Raw genomic sequence first — 9,607 nt, 5'->3', positions numbered from 1 at the left:
AAGAACCCCACCCACTTCCCAGCCCAAGCACAATACCCTCTCCCACAGTCTAATCTTTTGGGATTACAGCCAATTGTTAAAGAATTACTTAAAAAAGAATTTCTAAAACCAACTAATTCTCCCTACAATACCCCCATCCTGGCAGTAAAAAAACCCAATATGGCCTACCATCTAGTTCAAGATATAGTCTCAGTTCATCCAGTAATCCCCAATTCTTACACTCTTCTGTCTTCCATTCCCTCTAGCACCACACATTTCTCAGTCCTTGATTTAAAAGATGCCTTTTTCTCCTATCACTTTGCACCCAGATTCCCAAAATATTTTTACTTTCACTTGGACTGATCCTACATCAAAGGTGTCCACTCAGCTAACCTGGACAGTCTTGCTACAAGGTTTCTGGGATAGCTCTCATCTCTTCGGACAAATCCTAGCCCAAGACTTCTCATACATCTTTATCTTTATCTGGTCGAAATCTGGTTGGCAAGCCATACAAAATAGATTCAATGGGATCTGTCTGTATGTCTGAGAGTTTTTGCATGGATCTCCTTCTTCAGATCAGCTGGCTGCTTCATTTTTAACTCTAGTCCCCAGTGTTTGGGTTAGTGTCTTTGGGCTCGGGAGTTCACACATCTTCCTAAAATTCAAATCAGCCAGCCCATCCTGTTTTCTCTCTCATCTCACCTTCATCAGGCTTCTATGGAATATGGACAATCTCAGCCTAAGTGTTCTATGCTGCATTTCCTCCCTTTCCCCTCACAAGTTGACCAGGATGGCAGCAGGTGAGCATACAAGATTTTTTGTGTGTTCGTTTTGAGTTTCAATCTTAGGAGTCTACAGTGATGGGCTGACTTTTCTTGCCTTGATTGCTCCAGGGCAAACAGCTTACTTGATATAGTCACAGCCAAACAGTCTGCTTACTTATTTATTCATTTGTTTGTTTTTATTCTTCTCCTCCTGTTAGTCTTTCTTTCAAGAAGTATCTTCTGTTCCTCTGACTGTTCTGGATTGGTCTGCTTGTCTTTTCAATTGGGATGTCCCATCCCTGAAGGGTCTGGCTGAGGCTCAGTACTCCATCTAAGACCCCATATTCCACAAAGGCTTAATAAGAAGCTTGTTTTCCTAAGTACATTCTAGATCCCTTTTAGATAATCTAATATGTTAAATGTTGAAGATTGGCTTACAAGCTTTTTGTAATCGTCTTCTCCAATTATCGTTTCTATCTATATAAATGTCTATATTACACTAATAGGCAGGGGAACCCATTATTCAAAAAACAGTCAATCAACTTAACATTATTCCCTTTCCTTTACCCATTCAGCCTATGTCTAGTTTCCTACATCATCGAGACTTGCTATTCGAAGGCTGTGCATACATCACAGTTTACCTCTATCCCATTTAGCCCATATCTACCTCCAAAAGTCATTCCCTATAATCCCCATTCCTCTACTACTCTCTCCTTTTTGTGCATTGTTCTCTGACTCCTATTTGTTTCCCTCCCTGTCTCCTGAGTTATCATACATCTATGCCCTAACCTGTGAGTTACTCTCCCCTCCCCTCATTCCTGGTAACCCTCAACAAATTATTCTTTTAGTAGGAAAATATTTTCTTAAGTTTTACAATAATGGTCTTATGCAACATCTGTCCTTTTGTGCCTTACTAATTTCATTAATTTGGAGTCCTGATGTGGTGCTGTAACCACTGGTCAACAGTTCAGGCTCACCATCTGCTCCCAGGAAAACAGATACAGGATTACTATGGGTCAGAACCAACTTGATGGCACTTAACAACAACAATTTCACTAAGCATTATGTCCTCAAGGTTCATCCATGTTATGAGGAATTCTACAGCTTCATTGTTAGTCTTCAAGATAGCATAGTTTTGCATTGTAACAGAGTTTATTTATCCATTCTTCCATTGATGGACACTTAGGTTGTTTTCAACTTTTTGCTATTGTAAATAATATTGCAATAAACACTGGTGTCTATTCGCATTCTGACTTGTATTTCTTGGAGATATATACCAAGTAGAGGAATTGCTGGATCATAAGGCATTTCTATTTCCATCTTTCTGAGGAAGTTCCATACCATTTTCCAGAGTGGTTGAACCAATTTGCAGTCCCACCAACAGTTTAGAAGGGTCCCAGTCTCTCCACATCTTTGCAGCATGTATTGTCCTCTGCTTTTTTGAACTCTACTGTCACTGTTGGTGTGAAATAATATCTTGTTTTCATTTGCATCAATCTAATGGCTAATGATGAAAACAACAATGAGATATTATCTCACACCAACAGTAACAGTAAAGTTCAAAAAAGCAGAGAACAATACATGCTGCAAGGGGGTGGAGAGACTGGCACCCTCCTAAATTGCTGGTGGGACTGCAAATTGGTTCAACCACTCTGAAAGTGGTATGGCACTTCCTCAGAAAGTTGGAAATAGAGGTGCCTTATGATCCTGCAATTCCTCTACTTGCATCTCTTTAATGGCTAATGATGGAATCCCGGTGTGGTGCTGTGGGTTAATGCCAGACTGAAAAGCCATTTGAACTGCAAGGTCGATAGTTCAAGCTCACCAGCTGCTCCTCTGAAACCCTATACAGGGTCGCTATCGGTCTGAATCAACTCGATGGCACTTAACAACAACAACAATGGCTAATGATAGTGAACATTTCTTTATATGTTTGTTTGCTACCTGAATGTCATCCTTGATGAAGTGTCTATTATGTCCTTAACCCTTTTTTAATTGTGTTATTTGTCTTCTTCTTGTAGATTCATTTTACTTTCCTATTGTTGTTGTTGTTAAGTGCCGTCGACTTTGCTCCGATCCATAGCGATCCTGTATAGGCATTTTTCACTGCGGTTCCAGGAAGCAGCTGGTGAACTTGAACCGCAGACCTTGCAGTTCAAAGGACTTTTAAGTCTGGTGCATTAACCCACTGTGTCACACCAGGACTCCTATAGATTTTAGAAATTAGTTAGTCCCTTTTGTGATATGTTTTTGCAAAAAAAAAAAAAAAAAAAAAAAAAATTTTTCAGTTTGTGAACTCCCTTTTTACTCTTCGTGAAATCTTTTGATGCACATAAATATCTAATTTTCAATATGTCCAAGTCATCTATTTTGTTCTGCATTGTTTGTGGGTTTCTTTGTTTGTTTGCTTGTTGTCATGTTTGATAGTCTGTGTATGCCATATATTAGAGCCTTAAGTTGCCCCTGTTTTTTCATTGATGATCTTTATAGTCCTGGAATGTACATTTAGATCTTTAATCCATGCTGAGCTAATTTTTGCATATGATGTGAGGTATGCGTTTTGTTTCTTTCTTTCATAAATTGATTTCTAGTATTGCCAGCCCCATTTGTTGAAGAGGTTGCCTCTTCCTTATTTGATGTATTTTGGTTCTTCATCAAAGATCAGTTGACTGTATGTGGATGGATTTACTTCAGGGTTCTCACATCTGTTCCATTGATTTATGTGCCTCTCATTGTACCAATGCCAGGCTGTTTTGACCACTGTGACCCTGTAGAGAGAGAAGCCTCCCTCTTTGATCTTTATCTTAAGCAGTGCTTTGCTTTATCTGTGGTCTCTTCCCCTTCCAAATAAAGTCCATGATCAATTTTTCCATTTGGTGTGAATCCTGCTTGGTCATGATGTGTTATTTTTTTCAATATCTGGTTGAAATCTATTAGCTAGGACTTTGTTGAGAATTTTTTAATCTGTGTTCATGAGGAATATTTGTCTATAATTTTCTTTTTTAGTGATGCCCTTCCCTGGTTTTGGTATGAGGGTAATGCTTGCTTCATAAAATATATTAGGAGTTTTCCACTCTTTTCTATATTCTGGAATAATTTGAGTAGAATTGGTGTCAGCTCTACTCTGAATGTTTGGTAAAGTTCACCAGTTAAATCATCTGTTCCTGGACTTTTTTTGAGGTGCCAGGATTTTTTTGTTTTGTTTGTTTTAAATGACCTGATCTATTTCTTCCTAAGTTAGAGATCTATTCAAGTATTCTACTTCACTTAGTTTATGTTTAGGTAGGTCACATTTTCTAAAAATTTTCATTTTCCCTAGATTTTCAAATTTGTTGGAGTGCAATTCTTAATAGTACATTGTTATTATCCTTTTTACTTCCATTGGTTCTGTTGCAATGTCTTCCATGTGGTTTCTTATGCAAGTTATTTGTGTCTTCTCCCTCTTTATTTTGTTTGATTTGCCAATGGTTTTTTAATATATTAATCTTTTCAAATTCTTGTTGATTTTTCTGTTGTTTTTCTGTTTTCTATCTCATTTATTTCTGTTCTAATCTTCATTATTTCTTTTCTTCTGTTGTCTATAGCTTTACTTTGCTGTTCATTTTCTAATTGTTGGAGATGTTGTGTTATTGTGTTGATTTTGGTTTTTTCTTCTTTTTGTTGTATATTGCAATAACTTGTCCTCTCATCAGTGCTTTTGCAGTGTCCCAAAGGTTTTGATATGCTATGTTTTCATTCTCATTTATGTCTAGGAATTTTTTAAATTTCACTTTTTATTTGTTCTACTACTTAGTAGCTTTTAAGCAGTGTGTTATTCAGTTTCCACGTATATGATTTTTTTGTTTCCTTGATCTTCCTATTGTGGATTTCTAATTTTATAGTATTGCTGTCTGAGAAGATGTTTTGTAATATTTAATGTTTTTAAATTTATGGCAATTTGCTTTGTGATCTAACAGTGGTCTATTCAGGAGAATGTTTTGTGTGCACTGGAAAAGAATGTGTATTGTGCTGTTGTTGGGTTGATTGTTTTGTAAAAATCTATGAGGTCAAGTTGATTGATTGTGCTGTTCAGTTCTGTCTCTGCTAAGCTTCTTTCTGGTTGTTCTGGTCTTTATTGAAAGTGGTATATTAAAATCTCCCAATATTATTGCAGAGTTATCTATTTCTTCAGTTCTATTAGGGTTTGCTTTATGTATTTTGGGACTTTTTCATTGGGAGCATAGATATTTATTATGGTCATGTCCTCTTTTTCAATTGGCCCTTTAGCCATGAGATAATGAACTTCTTCGTCATTTATGCTGGTTTTTCCTTTAAAGTTTATTTTATCAGAGATCAGTATTGCCACTCCAGCTTATTTTATTTTATTTTTAAATTATGATTAGCATTTCCAATTCATTAATTTTAATCTAGCTTTTTGTGTGTGTATTATGTGTGTGTCTTGAAGACAGCCATTGAAAGATTCTACTCTCTTTTACTTTTGGCTTCTTGCCTGGTACATTTAAGCCATTGAAATTTGGTGTAATTATTGGTAGATATTTGGAGTCCTGGTGTGGCACTATGGGTTAATGCACTGGACTGCAATGTTGTTTTGAACCACAGGTCAGCTGTTCAAGCTTACCAGCTACTCCTTGGAAACCCTAAACGGGGTTGCTAGGGGTCAAAACAGACTTGATGGCACTTAACAACAACAACAAATGGATTAATTGCTGACATTATGCTGTTTGTTTTTTGTAGTGCTGCTTTTTTCTTTGTTCTGTATGCTTTCCTGTGCTGAGTTCATATTTTTAGTGTGTTTTTTTCTTGTTGGATTGTTCAAAGTGTTAATGTTTCCATAATCTTTTTGGACATTTCTTTTCTTGATTTGATGTGGAGATGTATTTAGCTTCTTTGAGGTTGCCCTATACTTTATTTACTTCTTCCTCTTTTTATGACAGTCTGTATTATTTTGAGATCTATCTGACCTCCTCATCACCTGGATCTCTGTTACTAAACTTTTCCATTATTTTGCTGTTTTGTTATACTGCTTATGGACTGACCTACCAGATCCCCTAATTTCAATCTTGCAGTTTTGTTTTGCCCTGGACTCTTCCATCTCTGGAATTAGTTCCATTTGGTAATGCTACATATGTCAATCTCTGGTTTCTGTTTGAAATTGTTGATTCTCAGTCCAAAGAACTCCCTTTAGTATGTTTTGGAGCACTGGTTTGGATTTTACAGTACCTTTCAATTTCTCTTTATTCTGAAATGTTTTGATTTCATTATTATATTTGATTGACAGCTTTGCTTTGTTTATGATTCTTGGTTGGAAGTTTTTTCTCTTTCTGAGTTTTTTACACTTTTCCCCATTGTTATCTTGCCTGCATGATTTCTGCTGAGAAATTAGAGTTTAATGTTATTGGCTTTCCTTTGTATATGACATTTATCTTTTTCACTAGCTGCTTTTAGGATTCTCTTTTTTGGTTATGGAAAGTTTGATTATTATATGTCTTGATGATTTCCTTTTGGGGTGTATCCTGTCAGGGGTTCGTTCAGCTTCTTGAATGCTTATCTTTTCATCTTTTTATCCTTCAAGATGTTACAGAAATTTTCTTCCAGCAGTTCTTTGCCTAAATCTTCTGTATTTTTTTTGGTCTCTACCTGCTCTGGAATTCCAGTGACTTTCAGGTTGTTCTTCTTCATGTTGTCCCACATGAATCTTAGACTTTTCTTAAGATTTCTTCATTCTTTTTTTTTTTTTTTTTTTCTCCCTGCTTGTTCATTTATCTTAGTGGTATTGAGAGATTTATCTTCACGCTAGCTAATTTTGACTTCCATCCCTTCAATTCTATTTCTTTGTCCTTTCAATGTTTTGTCTATTTCTGATATTTTAGTATTAATCATCTGGACCTCTTTTTACAGGTTTTTTATTGATTCCAAAGATGTATTGATTCTTCTTGACTGTTCCTGCAGTGCTTTTCTGATGACTTCCTTATTTTCCTCTGCTTTTTTGTGGAACATTTGGATGAACCTCAATATCATTCTCCTTAATTCCCCTTCAGAAAATTCTAAAGCCTCTTCATCCTCTAATACCATTCCTAGAACTTTTTCTTATTTATTTGTTCCAGTTACTTTGTCTTGTTTCTGCATCTAAGCAGAAATTTTCTACTGCTTTTTAGGCTTTGTGATATTTTTGTATTTGTGTTAATTAGATGAATGTATGATAGTGTATTCTTAAGCACACTCCAATTGCCTCTTGGTAGGCGTGATCAGGATATGGGCTTTTCTGCTCACTGCTCCTATGGGTTTCTTTAGAGTGTTTTTAACAGGCATTGGTTGTATACACTGCTCTGATATACAACAGTTGGTATTGTCTCGGCCTTTTGGTGGGGTTTTACAGTACAAATGGAGCTTGTCTATATAGCCTGAGTTGCTATCTCTTGTTATGTAAAGCACAGATAGAAACTCCTACAAAGTTAGAATGAAGGCCTAATGCAAGACTAAACCCCTGGCTTTCTGGGTAAAGATGGACGTGCACAATCTCTTTCACCAGCTTGGTGTGGGGACCAAATTTGATGTGAATTGCTTCTCGGCAGACCAGCCCGATTTCAGCTGGGAAAAAAGAAACACGACTTTAAATCTTCAGAGATACTTCAGGGACTTGACTTTTTTGGAAACAAGAAGTCTGACCCAGGTGAATGTGGGGCATCTAGAACATACAATGAGCTCCAAAATGAAGAGAGATAAAAAGAAATATTTACTTTAATGAAGAAGGACTGGAACAAGAAAAAGAGAAAGATGATGACTTCAGAAATTACTTTGCCAGAAGAAGAAACTACAATACGGTGGATGTTATATATGGAAGCAAAGACTGAAGGTAAGAAAGTAAAAGTAAATAAACTAACTTCAGGAAAGTTGGACCATCTCAGAAAGGAAAAGATCAACTTCTTCCAGAATAACACAAAATTCATGTCTAAGGAACTGATCTTCCTGACCCAATTGCTGCATTTTAGCAACTTGACCAGGAATACAAAATCAATTCTAGACTGCTTCAGAATATCCTAGATGCAAGCTTTCAGGTGCCTATAGCAATCCCAATGCAGGCCATTCCAATTATGCTACACGTCGAGAACTTCTGGCTTCTGCTCCTACTGGATCTGGAAAGACTCTGGCTTTTAGCATCCCCATTTTAATGCAGCTGAAACAACCCACAAATAAAGGCTTCAGGCCTCTGATTATATCACCAACAAGAGAACTTGCCAGTCAGACTCAACAAGGGTTAATAAAAAATCTCTGAAGGAACAGGATTCAGGATACACACGATTCACAAAGCCAGCAGTGGTAGCCAAAAAATTTGGATTTAAATAATCTAAGAAGTTTGATATCTTGTGACTACTGCAAATGGACTGATTTATTTATTAAAGCAAAATCTTCCAGGAACAGACCTAAAAAGTGTTGAGTGGTGCATAGTGGATGAATCAGACAAATTATTTTAATATGAAACACTGGGTTCAGAGACCAGCTGGCTACCATTTATTTTCCTGGCATGCACATCCCACAAGACCAGGAGAGCTATGTTCAGTGCCATGTTTGCATATGATGTTGAACAGTGGAGCAAACTCAACCTGGACAATGTCATTACTGTATTGGAGCAAGGAATTCTGCCATAGAGACTGTAGAACAAGAACTTCTCTTTGTGGAATCTGAAATTAGAAAACTTCTAGCTGTACGAGAACTTGTTAAAAAGGGTTTCAATCCACCTGTTTTTGTTTTTCTTGAGTCCATTGAAAGGGCTAAAGAACTTTTTCATGAGCTCATATATGAAGCTATTAATGTGGATGTTATTCATGTAGCAAGAACACAACAACAGAGAGATAACACGGTCCACAGCTTCAGAGCAGGAAATTTCTGGGTTATTTGTACAGCCTGGCTGGCAAGAAGGATTGATTTTAAAGGTGTGAACTTGGTGATCACCTATGACTTTCCAACCAGCTCAGTGGAATACATCCACAGGATAGGTCAAACTGGAAGAGCAGGGCATAAAGGAAAAGCTGTTACATTTTTCACTAAAAATGATAAACCATTATTAAGTAGTGTTGCAAAAGTTATACAGCAAGCTGGATGTCCTGCAACAGAATCCATTAAAATTTTCAAAAGACTACTAAGCAAATAAGAAAAAAAAATGGTTAAGAAACTACTAGAAAGAGAGCATTAGTATAACTCCAAAATGTTTCTTAGAAAAAAGTGAAGGATAAATGGAAAAAGTTCACTGGTCAGAACAAAAAGAAAGTAGCTCTTGAAGACAGTATTTAAAAAGAGACCTTTTAAAAGACTATCAAAAGAAAAAAAAGACTATCCCAAAAATATAATTTTATAATCTCAGCCTAAATGTTGATGTCACAGAATACTTCAAGTCATAAAAATCACTTTTATCAAACATTTAATATCAACTACAAGTACATGTTGTTGTTATGTGCTGCTGAGTCAGTTCTGACCCATAGTGACCCTGAACAGGGTTTCTGAGGTTGTAAATCTTTACGGGAGCAGAAAGCCTCATCTTTCTCCCGCGGAACAGCTGGTAGTTTCGCATTGCTGACCTTGCAGTTCGCAGTCCGATTCATAACCACTATGCTACCAGAGCTCCTTAAGTACATAGGCGTGGTGAAAAATTACTTATGATTCTATCAGTGTGTCATATCAAGTTTCAATTTGTAGGTGATTTTTAAATAGTTACACCATGGAAATAACAGTTATTGACTGTTATTTTTCTGTGGTTTAAATCCAAAGATATACTTCTTATAAGAGACCAAAAGGTTATTTAACAACACCCTAATGTGGTGGACTCTTGAGGAGTTTTCTCTTATGGTACAAAGGAATGTATATTTTAT

General features: G+C 36.5%; 1 pseudogene; it reads left to right on the top strand.

The window, feature by feature from the left end:
* Nucleotides 1-7,245: 7,245 nt before the first annotated feature.
* Nucleotides 7,246-9,032, top strand: LOC102839949 (annotated as a pseudogene).
* Nucleotides 9,033-9,607: the final 575 nt, after the last annotated feature.

The sequence above is a fragment of the Chrysochloris asiatica genome, unplaced genomic scaffold (genome assembly GCF_000296735.1).
Source record: "Chrysochloris asiatica unplaced genomic scaffold, ChrAsi1.0 scaffold00068, whole genome shotgun sequence".
NCBI classification, from domain to species: Eukaryota; Metazoa; Chordata; class Mammalia; order Afrosoricida; family Chrysochloridae; genus Chrysochloris; species Chrysochloris asiatica.
The sequence above is the reverse complement of the archived record's forward strand: the minus strand, read 5'-3'. Positions and strand labels throughout refer to the sequence as shown.